At 47.3% G+C, this 14,906-nt stretch overlaps 1 pseudogene; it reads left to right on the plus strand.

Moving 5' to 3' along the window:
- The first annotated feature begins 8,212 nt into the window (after window positions 1-8,212).
- On the plus strand, window positions 8,213-14,145 carry LOC127193612 (nucleoside diphosphate kinase B-like; annotated as a pseudogene).
- Window positions 14,146-14,906: the final 761 nt, after the last annotated feature.

Consider the following 14,906-nt stretch of genomic DNA (forward strand, 5'->3'; position numbering starts at 1 on the left):
TGAGTAGAGACAACAGGCTGTTTTGATATTGTGATTAATGGTGATGCCAAGGTTGCATACAACTGGGAACATCATTATTAACACATAAAACAGATGAGAGTAAAAAAAAAAAAAAAAAAGGAAATGATCTCTGAGAAAATAAAACCAAGAAATACCCACTGCTTATGAATGTCCCCCCTCCCCAAGATACTCCCCTCATTTCACCTCACTGACTACCTCAGTCTCCAGCCATTAATTTAAAAATCTTAGGATAAGAACCTGATTGAGGGGTTGGAGAGTGGCTCAGAGGTTAAGAGCAACAACTGGTCTTCCAGAGGTCCTGAGTTCAATTTCCCAGCAACCACATGGTGGCTCACTACCATCTATAATGTGATCTGATGCCCTCTTCTGTCCTGCAGGTGCACATGGAGGCAGAACACTGTATACATAGTAAATAAATAAATCTAAAGAAAAGAAGAAGAAGAAGAAGAAGAAGAAGAAGAAGAAGAAGAAAAAGAAGAAGAAGAAGAAGAAGAAGAAGAAGAAGAAGAAGAAGAAACTCTGTCTCAAACAGCCCTCCTGCAAAACAACAACAACAACAACAACAACAACAAAAACCCCAAAAACACCTGTCTCAGTGTTTTGTAAAACACTGTTCTCCATCATCTTCTGATTGGTCGAATAAGGAGCTGAACAGCCGATAGCAAAGGCAGGAGAGAACAGACAGGACTTCAGGGAGAGACAAGAACTCTGAGGGGGGGGGGCTGAGGAGGGGGGAAGAGATCTGCCTAAGAGACACAGAGGAAGTCAGATGTATGAAGGTGAGGAGAGGTAATGAGCCACGTGGCAGAGGGCAGCTAAGTAACAGTAAGCTAAGGCCTAAAGTTATTATAAATAAACAGAAGCCTCCATGCCGTTACTCAGAGCTGGGGCAGACATAGAAAGACTGTACAGTTTCAGCATCTGGAACCTTGAAGCTGGGGAGAGTGAGTGGAGGGAAAGTGGACAGGCAGATCCCTGCAGCTAGCTGGCCAGCCAGTCTACCCAAACTGGTGAGCTCCAGGTTCAGTAAAGACTCAGCCTCCAAAGTAAGGTAGTAAGTGACGTAGGAAGATAATGTCAATCTCTGGCTCCATACACATGCGCGCGCGCATACACACACACACACACACACACACACACACACACACCACACCTGTACCCACATGTACAGAGGCACATACATGAACACTTACATGTACGTACACATACAGAAAACAGGGGGAGGTTACATTTTCTGTGTTTGTGCTAAGACATCTGTCTTCTCCTGCCTTCCAGTAGTAGAGCTCCTGGTTTAGGGCCTTGAAACTCCTGGGCTTCTGCCAGTCGCCCCTGCTTCTCCAGCCTCGGGTACAGACAGAATCACACCATTGGCTTTCATGAGCCTCCGGGTGCAGACAGCACATGTGGAGCTTCATAAAGGAGTGAGTCAGTTTCTACAAAACATCTCCCTTATAAACCTGTCTTTGTTAATATCCTGTTGGCTCTGCGGCTCGGGAGAGCCCTGACTAAGACACCAGGTAACTTGGAATCTTGGTCTTTCCCAGGCTACTTACTGCTCAAGGTGACGCTAGACAGGACCCATTATGAGATTTCTCAAGTTCCAGTAGCTGAGTTTCCCAACTGGACCTTAGCTCCGGAGAGTAGCACGAGGGGCGTTTGGTTCTTGCTTGCTGGCATCGCCTTTCGGAGCTCAATCCCAGCTCATTGTCCTGCACAAATTTTTGACATATAAGAAGTAACTAGTCTTCATATTCCGGTCTCTGGGGACTGCTGCCCTCTTTGGAGGACATTTGGGAGTAAGAAAAGAATTCAGTTTCCTTAGTGGTCCAGGAATACACTCCACGCACCAGCCTTCCTGGAGAATTGCATTCCTATTCTTAAAATGTGCTAAGACGCTAAAGCAGAGTTAACCCATTTGATGCTATTCCTTTAGAGAAGTGACACTTCAGGGAAGTGTCAGAAAGCCCTGCTCTTACTCTGAAAGCAGAGCACCTAGGATATTCAAGCATCGTCACCTGTGTTTGGGAGGCTGAGAGGAAGCGATGATGAAGTTGTCATGGAGGGGGTCACATGTTAAACCATCACTCTGGAACTTGTTACTTTAAAACAAGTGCATCAAGGGGCCAGGGTTACATTTCTGTCCATGCTTGTCCAGGTACAGGGAGCCCTGGGTCCCATCCCCAGCACCATGTGAGCTGAGCCTGGTAGCATATGCCTGTAGTCCCATCCCTTAGAAGATGGAGGCAGGAGGATCAGAAGGTCAAAGTTACTCTTGCCCATCTAGAGGGTTCCAGGCCAGCCTGGGATATGTAAGACTCTGTCTTAAACAAAACAAAACAAATGTAAATAATATGTTTAACGGAAAGCCGTGAAGCCGTTACAGTGGTTCAGGAAGCTAATGAGATTTAATTTTATATTATCCTGGCAAAGGTAGTGTTGTGTCTCCTTATCTAATCCCTCCCCCTATTTCATTCAAACTTAATGCACCATTAAGACAAAGGATAAAGACGTTAGAGAGGGTGTGGCCAGCAGCAAATTCAATCACCTTTATTTCTTCAGCAGGCAGGCTAATTTAGGTTCCAAACTCCTCAACAGACACTTTATAGCAACATCTGTGTTTTGAGGTACACCCTGTGACAGCACCCCTTCCACAGTCGGCCTGTCTTTTCCAGTCTGTGCAGTACTGAGCACCAAAGGCATGCTTGGGAGGTCATTTTCTAATGGTGATTAGATTTATGGCCTTCGCCTCCATGCTAGGAGAGATTAGCAAAACCAAGGCTGTTTAGTTTGGCAAAGACCAGAGAGAACAAGAGATGTGATAGGTACATTATAGAAAATGATAAATGGAGAAAAGGCAGGCTGGGGCCCCCTATGTCCTGTGGCAAAGACACGGCAAACTCTAGTTGCCATCCGCTGAGGCTGTTGAATAACTCGGGGAGGTTTGAGGCTGTGTGTGTGTGTGTGTGTGTGTGTGTGTATGTGTGTGTGTGTGTGTGTGTGAGAGAGAGAGAGAGAGAGAGAGAGAGAGAGAGAGAGAGAGAGAGAGAGAGAGAGAAGAGAGAGAGAGGCCTCAAGGGAAAGAAGCTGTGCTGATGGGGAATGTCTGGGTGGATGTATTTATACAAAATAGCACCTATGGTTACATTAGCAGGATCGGTTTACCAGGACCATCCATCCTACTTTAGACCATGGTGACAAGTCTGGCTGTGCTTCCTGTTTCCCGGGGTGGGGGTGGGGGAGGAGGGGCCCCAGACGTTTTGGCACCAGTCCCTTCTCTCTATAGGGTGTCTGGATTTCCAGCAGCCTCTTTCTCCGAAGAGAGGAGCATCTAGCATCGGATGGATGGATGGATGGATGGATGGATGGATGGATGGGTGGACAGATGGATGGATGGATGCAGATTCTGGGGGCTGGTAGGAGGATGCAGCCAGCAGGCCAGCACAATTCCTGTCCTCAGGAACTTAGTAAAGGCCAGGTTCCCAAACTGCCTACCTACTGTCAAAGGGAGCAGGAACCTGGGTTTGATTTGTCACTGGGCACTTTGTATATCTCCAACCCCAGAGAGAATTCTGTAATACTGCAGTATTAAGTCAGTTGGCAAATGGCAGGGTTTTGTTGGCCATTCCTGGTGTTTCCGTTTTCTGCCCCAAATCCTCTTCTTGTTCCTCAGTTTCCCCTCTGGAGACTGATATCTTAAATTTTAGCCTCACTGTGGTGGGTGGGCGGGAACGCTGTGGGGTCAGGCTGCTAATATCTGATGTGCTTTGAAGTCCTTGGCAGGTCAGCCCAGACCCCTCAGGCAGTCCGCTGGGAACCATTTGACTGTCCTGGTGGTGGGAGGATTCCTCAGCTTTCACTCTTTACCTCCTTTTGTAAAACAGATTTTCTACACCTTCCTCTGAGAGGCTCTCTTCTGGTTTAATCAATTCATAAATTTAAAAAGCTGATACACAATGATTGTAGGTCGATGTAACAACCTACAATTCCTTTTCATCTCTCCCTAGATTTCTCCCTTCCTCTTCCCATTCTTTCTCCCTCCCCCTCCTGTCTTTAATTTCTGTGTAGAGTTTTATTAAGCCTTATATGAAACCCTTAGTATCTTTATAGATGACAGCTAACTTGGCTGGCACATCCCTCTTGCTTCTTTACATGGCACCTGAATGGCACGCCTCTGTCCTCCCGTGCCCAGGGCCCTGACTTGCTGAAAATATTTAAAGAGATCAGCAGAAAGAAGTAAAGGAAAAACTCACCTGGGTTTTGTTTTTGCTTTGTTTGGTAAGTGAACAAAGCCCCCCCCACCCCACCCCACCCCCATGCCCTGCTTCATTTTATTTAGAAGACAAAAGAGTGAGCCCTTGAATTTCAAAGGTTGGTTGTGCCAATTGAGATAGGAATGGGGAGGCAGGGGAGACAGAGAGTAGGTGGGGGAGGAGGGAGGAAAAGAGAAGGTAAGGGTTTGAAGGAAGGGAGAAAAAGAAGGAAGAGAGGGGGGAAGGGAGGGAGAGAAGGAAAGGGGATGAAAGGGAAAGAAGGCCACCAGGAATCCATTGCCCTTTTGATGGAGACTTTGAAAGGGGCCCACATCCCTGGGGAATTAGGAGGCTCAGTGGAAGAAACAAAAGAGCAAGCGGGCAGCGGGCCACACATGGCTACTAAATGGTTCCAGGAATATTATTAATGCAGGAACAAGCATGACACGTGTTTGAATGAACTGTCGGTGAGCTCGATGAGCTCTTGTGAGCAGTAGAATTGATAACACGTGGTCAAGGGCAGTTTTCTAGGTACCAATAGCCACATGTCACGCACAGAGCGTGGTGCGCTTTACGGCTCTCGACACCGGGATGGCTTGTAAGCTCACCTCTCTCCACTGGTGTCTTCATCCTATTCAAGAAGGTACTTAAGCGCTTGGACTATAGGGAAAACAAGAGGTGCCTCCATGTGAAGGCCTTGCAGAGAAAAGTGGACCGAGGGTGTCAGTGAGAGGGCAGTTGGCAAGTCATCTATGGCTGCTTGATTTTAAATACTCTGGTCAGTTCCTGAGGTCTAGACTGGAAATGTGCTGTTACGACCCATCATCAGCAGTGCTCACTCTGAAGTGTTGTTATAGATCGTGCTTAAGTCCCAAGTCAAATCAGGATCTTGGAAGTCCCCCAGGGCACTGCTCTGTTCCCTGCAAGAGCGAAGAGGGTTTTTAAGAAGGCAAGACTCTGTTCAGGTCTCCCTCAATCACAGACATAGGGGAGGGGAGAAGGGGGGAAGTGGGAGGGAGGGAGGGAGGAATAGGAGGATACAAGGGAAGGGCTAACAATTGAGATGTAATATGAATAAATTAATAAAAAAAAAAAAAAAGAAGGCAAGACTCCTTTTGAGGGTCTCAGTTTTCTTGCTCAGCTCTGGGGTCCAAACAGGAAGCAGTAAGGCATCTAGCTGGGTCGGGTGATCGAAGGATGGACCAAGGACTGTCTGAGCAGCTGCCTCCATTCTATTCACAGGGGTGCAGGGTGCCCAGGCCACCCTGGTTTTATTTACTTCAAAGCCACAGTGAGGTCTGGTAGCCACTCCCAGGTGGGGGGTCTCCAGCCATCTGAGGTAGGTGCGAACAGCCTCCCCCTCCACTAGGCAGGCCCTTTCAGAGATGAGGCTGACTGTCTCAGTTCTTCAGGGTGGTCAGCCTGTAATTTCAAGATTTACTAGTTTCAGGGAGATAGCCAGCCACAAATGGGCAGCAAGGGTAATTACAAGAGGCCACTGGGCTAATCCTTGGTTACAAATGTTAGCTAGAAGGCAAATAAGCTTCATGCAAGCATTTCCTGAGCTGCAGGGGCCCCTGGCTCTCTTTGCTTTATTTTCTTCTTAAAGGAGACAGGGAGTGTGTGAGAGAGGGCAAAAGAGAGGAGAGGGGAAGAGAGAGGGAGTGAGACTGATTTTTATTTAATTTCATGTGGCCACTAGGAATTAAAGTCTTTGAAGTCCAAATTATTTTAATGTTTCATTGTTTCATATTTGGAATTGTTCACGAGAAACAGCGTCACATCCCTGCCTGTCTGTGGCCAAAGATGGTCTGCTCTGAAAGAGTTGGAGGCCGAGGGTGTTTTCAAATTGAGCAAAAGAAATTTCTGGGGCTCCTGCTCAACCTTGGAGGAAAATAAGAGCTGTCCTCCAAACCAAACCTCAGTGCTGTGTGAAAATAACAAGATATGCAGGGCCTTCTAGAATGTCTATGGCCTTAGTGGGAGCACTTGTCCTCCTGGGCTAGCTCTCTGGAGCCAGTCAGAAGTCCTTTGCGAAAGCCCAGCAGGATGAGGAAAAGGAGGATGACCCAGAGGAGGAGGGCAGCATTAGGCTCTTGTTCTCTAATGCTCATCTGGGTTATAACTTTTTTGTTTTTTCTTTTTGGTTGTTTTAGACAGAGTTTCTCTGAGTAGCCCTGGCTGGCCTAGAAGACCAGGCTGGACACAACTCACAGAGATCTGCCTGCCTCTCCTCCTGAGTCCTGGGATTAAAGGCATGTACCAACGTTCCTGGCTCTCAACTTCTTTCTTAATTAGAGTTACAATTGCTGTGATGAAACACCATGACCAAAGCAACTTAGAGAAGAAAGAGTTTATTTGACTTACACTTCCGTATCAAAGGAAGTCAGGACAGGAACTCAAACAAAGCAGGAACCTGGAAGCAGGAGCCGATGCAGACGCCATGGTTTGTTCTTCATGGCTTGTTCTACCTGCTTTCTTATAGACCCCAGGACCAGCAGCTCAAAAATGACATCACCCACAATAGGCTGGGCCCCTCCCCCTCAATCACCAATAAAGAAAATGCCATTTACCCTTGCCAACATCCCATCTTATGGAGGCATTTTCTCCAGTGCAGTTTCCTTCTCTCAGATGACATCAGCTTGTGTCAAGCTGACATAAAACTGTTCAGCACAGAAGGGTGCCTTCTACTTTAGAGTCCACTTACTTGGACAACAGAAAAGAAAAGTGTGCATTAAGTCCTTGACAGTGTTTTCCCATCCTCCCATGGGTCCTCTCAAGTTATGGGAAGATGGGAACACCCAGGAATACCTCACTGTCTTCAGTGTGTTTGCTCTCCTCCAGTGGGCAAGGCTCTGTGTCTCACCAGCTGTCAAGAGAATTACTATGACAGAGAGAAGCTCTCTTGGAAGGAGCAGGATCCTGGCATTTCAACCTATAGCCTGCCAAGGTTACTGAGGCAGGAGACAGAGGCACCACTCCTGAGGCTCCCATGCCTAGGGAAGTGAATGGGGCACCTTAGCTCTATATGCAGAGGCTCCCATCTGTAATGATGTGAACAGGCACGTTAGCGCTGTGCAAAGGGTCACACAGTGGATCTTTTGGGGTTAGTCTTGAAGCTATAAGGCCTTGTAAAATGATAAGGGCTACCTGATACATGCAGATTTCAAGGCTAGCCCAGTCTACAAAGTACTGAGTCTAGGACAGTCAGGGCTGTTACACAGAAAAACCCTGTCTTGAAAAACCAAACAAATAACAAACAAAAAACAAGAAGAAGAAGAAGAAGAAGAAGGAGAAGAAGGAGAAGGAGAAGGAGAAGGAGAAGGAGAAGGAGAAAGAAGTTGGTACCAGAAGTGCTGTATGAGACCTGGTCATATGATTTTGGGAGGATTGTGGAAGGAATTTGGAACTTTGGGCTAGAAAAGCCATTGAGTGTTGAGAGCTCAGTGGGATATTCCATGGGAGCTGGGAAAATAAGGATGTTGAACAGTGGGGGTCTGATTTGTCAAGTTTCAGTGGAAAAGTTTGAAGACTCTATCAGGGCCATTTGCTATTTTGAATTAAGATTCTGTGGTTCAGGGGCTGGAGAGATAGCTCAGAGGTTAAAGGCAGCTTCTGCTGGCTGTTCTTCCAAAGGTCTTGAGTTCAATTCCCAGCAACCAAGGTCTTGAGTTCAATTCCCAGCAACCACATGGTGGCTCACAACCATCCATAATGAGATCTGATGCCCTCTTCTGGCCTGCAGGCAGAGTGCTGTATATATAATAAATAAATAAATATTAAAAAAAAAAATCTGTGGTTCTGGTTAGCTGGGACCGAAGAGTCATCTGTGATTAACAAGATACCAGAACTACTAAGGTGAAATTTTTGCTTTGCTCGGATACTCAGTTCTTGTCAGCTGGAGCTGAGACATTAGCTGTGATTAAGAAGGGACAAGCATCATGGAGGTGAAATCTTCTGGGTAAGTGTGTCCTCAGAGTCAGCACACAGAAGCTCTGTTCCAGATGTGGCCACGGCTGTACCTCAAACTGGTAACCTAACTTGGTAACGTGTAAGAATCCCCCAGGTGATGCTGGTTTTGAAGGCGTGAGGGGGTCATGGACAGCAACTGTGTAGCCGGGTTGGAGTCCCTGAAGAGAGCCCAGGAGAGGCTATTGGTGAAAGTGCAGCCCAGTCGCAGCAGAAGACCCTAGCATTTTAGAGATTCCAGTATCACGTGATCACCACCAACAGCAGCAGTGGAGGAGTGGAGGCAGCCAGAGTCTGGAAAACAAGCTGTGTGCTGCAGAGGGCAGAGCAGAAAAGTTATTCAGACTTTTTGGATGGACTCAAAAGATCATGAGTGAATCCCAGATATTGGACATTAATTTATTTATACTAGAGTTTGGTTTTTGCTTTGTTCAGATGGTGCCTGTGTCCTGTTTCTTCCCTCTTGGAGTAAGAAAGTATTTAATTTATTATGGATTTGATAGGAGCCCACAGTTGAGAGACTTTGAATTTTTGAAGAGATTTGTGGTTTTAAAAGAGACTTTGGATTTAAAAAAAAAACCTCGATTTCTAAGTGTCTGAATTTGTAAAGACTTTGGGACTTTTTACATCTATAAAATGTTGTACATTGTGATATTCATACTAAAATGTGATCTTGAGAATGAATAAGAAAGGAAAGCATGTAGCTTAACAGGACTGTGTTTGAGTGTCAAGTTGACAAGGGGTGGGTTGTACTGGCGAATTTTGAGTCAACCTGACCCTAGCAAGAGCCGTCTGAGAGGAGGGAACCTCAGTTAAGAAAATGCCTCCAGGATATTGAGTTGTAGGCAAGCCTGAGGGCCATTTTCTTAATTAGTGATTGATTGGAAAGGACCCAACCCCTTGTGGGTGATGTTGTCCTGGGCAGGTGGCCCAGTGGTGTATAAGAAAGCAGGCTGAGGCTGGGCAGTGGTGGTACATGCCTTTAATTCCAGCACTGGGGAGGCAGAGGCAGGTGGATCTCTGTGAGTTCAAGGCCAGCCTGGTCTACAGATTGAACTCAAGGACAGCCAAAGCTACACAGAGAAACCCAGTCTTGAAAAACAAAAATGAGAAAGAGAGAGAGAGAGAGAGAGAGAAAGAGAGAGAGAAAGAGAGAAAGCAGGCTGAGGGAGCTATGAAAATCAAGCCAGTAAGTAGCATTTGACCGCAGTCTTTGCTCCTATTTCTGCCTTGAGGTCCTCTGATGACAGACTATGATGAAGTAAACCATTTCCTCATCAAGATGCCTTTGTCATGGTGTTTTAGCACAGCAATAGAAAGCAAGCATGGATACGTGGTTTCCTACTTTTATGTATGTTGTTGTGACAGACTATCTTGACAAAAGACAATTCCCAGGGGAATGGTTTACCATTCGGAGTATAGTCTATCACTGTGAGGAAGTTTAGCCAGGAACTTAAAGCAGCTGGTCATACCCACAGTCAAGAGCAGAGAGAGAGACTGCATGCAAGCGTGCTATTTAATTCATTTGTTCCCTGTGCAGGACCCAACCCAGGCAGTGGTGCTGGCCACAGTGGGCTGGCTTTTCTCACATCAGCTAATCAAGACAACCCTTCACAGGCATGCTCACAGGCACCTGATGCAGCTGGCCCCTCACTGAGATCCCTTCCCAGGTGATCCTCGACTGTGTCCAGTTGGCAGTTAAAGCTCATCCTCACATGTGGGCTGTCCCCAAGGCCCAGACGCCTCAGATATTCCAAGGCAGAGAATGCGGACACTGACTTCAGGGTAAGTGAATCTGAGTTCAAATGTTGACCCAGGTATGCATCAGCTGAGAGGCATCAACACGGCAACTAGAGGTTTCTGCGCCTCGGTTTTACCCTGTGCTACCTGAGACCAAGGTCAGATCTTCTCTTGGACACTGAGGGGATTATGGGAAGTGGATGGAAGACAGACTTGTAGCATATTGCCTGGTGGCTCCTAGCATTGAATATCGGCTGGCTGGAAGTGGTTTGAATGGATGGGAGATTCTGTTGCCCCTGTTGCTAAACACTGGGAGTTCCCTGTTTTCTGCATAGATCTGCCCAGTTAGGGAAGGCGTCATAAACAGTGTTACCAGCCACACAAGATCACTTGGAGCCCTAACAAACCCTGAACACAAACCTACTTGCCAGCAACTGAAGTAGGGCCACCTGATTCTCAATCTCCTTTCCCCTTTTTTGTTGCTATTTATCGACCACTATTGTCAGGACCCTTACTTTTTAAAACTTGACTCTTATATATATAGTGTCTAATTTAATGCTGAAATAATCCTTATGAAGTTAGGGTCAACTGTGGTGGCAGTTAAGTATGTTCTGGGTTTAAATCCCCTATGGATACGTTCACCTCTCTAGGCCTCTGTTTCCCTGTTGACAAAACAAGTCCAGTAAGGCTGCCCTTGAGGTTACTATGGTAGTAAGTGATATAAGCTAAGGACTGTGCTTGGTTCACTGGAAGGTCTCTGTAATGGTTACACATGAGAAGCCCAGAGAGGTCATGTTTACTGCTAGAAGCTGCACAGCTCCTGAGAGAGCTGTGTCCTGGTAACTCAAAGCCCCTCCCAGGAGCACGTTGGACTCTGAATGACTCAGCAGCCTGGCCATGTGGTGGTCAGGGCTGGAGCCATTGCTGCTATGGCCCCTGCCACCCTGTGAGCACTAAGGCAGCCGGTAGCTTTCCTAGGATGATCCGTGGATCTGCCTTCTTGCTTTACCCTGCCTTGGCTCCTGCCTGCAGCCTCCCACCCACATCAGGCATGTGGCTGCAGTTAGCTCCCAGCTGTCCACAGAGGGGTGGGGCTTCTGAGATGGCATGTCTGGGGCTATATGGAGAAAGATGGGTCTAAAGCACAACACTGGAACCAAGTTCTCTCAGTGTTAATTGCTTGGGGCCACAGAGTGTACCTAAGAAGGCTCTGAGCTAGAACTGGGGTCAGTGACACAGTTCTATTTGAGGCACTGAAACTGGACATGAGCAATCCAGAAAGCATGTCAGGCAGAGGAGATATAGGGCTATTCTGGAGAATAGATATTACTTAACTGCTGGGCCTATTAGTGCAGGCCTGTAGTCCCAGCTGCTGAGCAGGCTGAGGCAGGAGGATCCCAAATTCAAAGCCCGCTCAGGATACAGAGGCTCAGTCGCAGTGCTCAGTAAATGTGAATGTAAACACGAATAACCCTTTAGCAATCACCTCACACCACAAGATGACCGGTGTTTACTCTCTCTGCCATCTCCCTGTAAGCACAGAGGGCCAGAGACAATACGCGTGACTTTCTTCTTTGTTTCGTTATGTTCTACCCATATTCTTTAGGGTAATGACTTATTTCATAAAATTAAGAGTGATAATGAAAACCTCTGTCATGAAGGACTCAGTTACCCCCACCTAGAGCATCATGGGTAACCCTGAGTAGTACTAAGGCTCACATTTTATTTATTTATTTTTTTAAAGATTTATTTATTTTATTTATTGCATATGAGTGCTTTATCTGCAGAAGAGGGTATCAGATTACATTATAGATGGTTGTGAGCCACCATGTGGCTGCTGGGAATTGAACTCAGGACCTCTGGAAGAGCAAGTGGCGCTCTTAACCACTGAGCCATCTCTCCAGCCCAAGGCTCACAGTTTATAATGCAGATGACAACAGGGTGATCACCCCAGAGTTGACAAGCCATACAGCAGGCTCCTCCGCTGCTGGGGAAACATCACACTGAAAACATGTTTTTTCAGCCACAGGAGGCCTGCTGGGCCTGAGTACTGGGAGGCTTAGTTTTCGCTCTCAAGAGTTTCCAATTCAGTTGTGGCCTGTTAACTGAAGTAACCCAGGGCATAGATCCAGAAACCTGGTTTACTGATGACCCCTTTCTGGTTTTGTGTGTTGAGATTGGGGGTGGAGAGATGGCTCAGAAGTCAAGGGTACCTGCTGCTCCTGAAGTCTCATTTCTTGCCGACTCTGAAGGGTTCTGTGTCTCAGGCCTCAAGGACTCACATCTTGCCTCTGTGGGCACACTCAACGTTGGTGATGGTGGTTCGTTCCATGGCTTCCACTCTCATCTGGTTGACTAAGACTTTTAGTTCCTCCTCCCTCCCTCCCTCTCTCCCTGCCTCCCTCCCTCCCGTCCTCCCTCCCTCCCTCCCTCCCTCCCTCCCTCTCTCCCTCCCTCTCTCCTTCCTTTTCTACCATCCACTCTCCCACTTCTGCTCCCTCCTTTCTTCCATCTCCATTTTCTTTCTGAGTAGAGACCAGACTGGCTGAAAATTCATGATCCCCCTGCCTCTGTGTCCCAAGTGCTAGCACTACAGACATACGCCACCAAGCAAGGCTCCCCATTCCTGTTGACAGTTGGTCTTCTCTCTGCAATCTTCACTTGTGTATCTAACACTCTTCTTGCTGTCAGCACTTGACGTATGAACATTTCACATCCATCACATTTAAGAGTGGATTCGGATACCTCCCTGTCCACCCCTACATGACCCCAGAAGCTCCCCAGAAGCCTCAATTGATGGCAGATGTATTTCTGTCCCTTAAGCTGCCCATGGACTCATCTTGACCCCCTCACCTTCACTCTCTTTATCTCACTTGTCAATAGATCCTGTTGTCTCTAGTCTTTTCACAGCCTCTCCATGGCCAGGGCAGAAACTTTCAGCTTCCACCATTATTTCAGAAGCTCCCATCCAGCCGGTCATCCTGGCTTGTCTCCTCGGTCTGTTCTCTGTAGTGTGTTGATCCTTTCAAAAGTCTAAGGCAGGCGACCCAAAGTCTGCTGCAGACACTCCATTCCCATGTAGATGCCCCTGTCCACGCCTCTCCATTCACGGTAGCCCTGGCTGTTCTTAGAGAGCCCGCTGGCTGCCTTCACCATAGCCCTTCACCGGGGTTGATCCCATATCCTGCACATTTCACTGTCTTTCTTCTAGTGTGACCTGCTTGTTAAAAGAGCAACGGAAAGTCAGGGTCCCAGATGCCCTGGCAGAAATCTAGGGACTCAGGATAGGCAAAGTGATCTTTTCAAAGGGCAGTGTTGGAGAATGCAAACTTAGAGATTAAAGCTTAGGGTCTCACCAACTAGAGAGCGTTGCTAGTGCAAGGAGGCATGGTGTTGATCTCAATGACCAGCTTGAAGGGATTAGGATCATGAAAGACTGTTCTGGGGGTGCTGTCGAATTTCCAGAAAGGCTTAACTGAAGGAGGAGGGCCCATACCTTGGACTAGGGTCCCAGTCTCTCCCTCTCCTTCCTTATTGAGGATGTGCCGTGGCTAGTTGCTACATGCTTTGTCGCCATGATGGACTATGACCTCACACATTCCTTCCATCCCCACCACACCCTGAAGGACAAGTACTTTTCACAATACAGGAATGAGAAAAGAGGGGCTGATGACTGCTATAGTATCTTTTCTCCCATGGCTTTCGAGCCGTGGCCAACCTCCCGCGCACCTTCATTGCCATCAAGCCAGATGGCCAGCAGCGTGACCTGGTGGATGACATCATCAAGCGCTTGGAGCAGAAGGGGTTCTGTCTGCTGGCCCTGAAGTTCCTTTAGGCTTCAGAAGAATGCCTAAAACAGCACTACATTGACTTGAAAGACCGTCCTTTCTTCCCAGGGCTGGTGAAGTACATGAACTCAGGGCCTGTGGTGGCCATGGTCTGGGAGGGGCTCAATGTAGTGAAAACAGGCAGAGTGATGCTGGGATAGACCAGTCCTGCTGAGTCTAAGCTGAGCACCATTGGAGGGGAGTTCAAGTTGGCAGAAACATCAGTCGCAGCAGTGATTTGGTGGAGAGTGCTGGGAAAGAGATTGGCCTAGGGTTTTGGCCTGAGGAGCTGCTTGACCATCCATGACTGGGTGTATGAGTGCAGGTGGGTACACTAGGTCCCCTTTCAGCATTACTGATGGGTCCCTGGACACAACTCTCCATCTCATTCTAAAACAATAAAGGCTTTGGAAGTGGGGGGTGGGGGTGGGGGTGGATGGAAAGAAATGAGAAAATAGATGCTGAGAGGGAGGAGGTGAATGTCTGAGGTGGCATGGCTCCTGAGTAGCAACTTCTGGATCTGAGCTCAGGGCCACACTCTTAATTATTACTTTGACAAGAGACCTTAAGATGGAAGGTACCGTTTTCTTTTGCATGCTTGATGGGCAGGTTTCCTGAGAGAATTTTCATGGGGACAGAGGTATGTCCCTGAATTCAGGAAGCCACAAACAACTCTTCTGGTCTAGCTGTGTCCAGAACTTGAATTCTTACTTAGGCTTTGCCTATGGGTCTTTTGTGACTGCACACGGTTTTTCGAGATGTGGAAACTGGCCAAGTGATCTCTCCCCCCCCCCCCCCCATTTTCTAGTTGGGACTCTGCCAAACCAGTGCAAGACACACATAAAACCTAAGTTGTAGTTTCCCCACATCTCTGCTGCCCTTTCCCACATGTAGACTTTCATTCCATTTGCTGTTATCTTTGGTTGAGTTTTGGAGGTGGAAGGAGGAGCAGGCTGCAGTCCATTTGATTTGGTAATTCTATGGTTAGAAGGTCAAGGCAGCTTGAGTATGAACTGTCCAGAACACATTTTATTTTAGTGTCTATCTGTAGAACCAGAGTGAGAAAAATTATGTTCATCATCATCATCAAACGATATCA

Source organism: Acomys russatus, chromosome 9 (genome assembly GCF_903995435.1).
Source record: "Acomys russatus chromosome 9, mAcoRus1.1, whole genome shotgun sequence".
Lineage (NCBI taxonomy): Eukaryota > Metazoa > Chordata > Mammalia > Rodentia > Muridae > Acomys > Acomys russatus.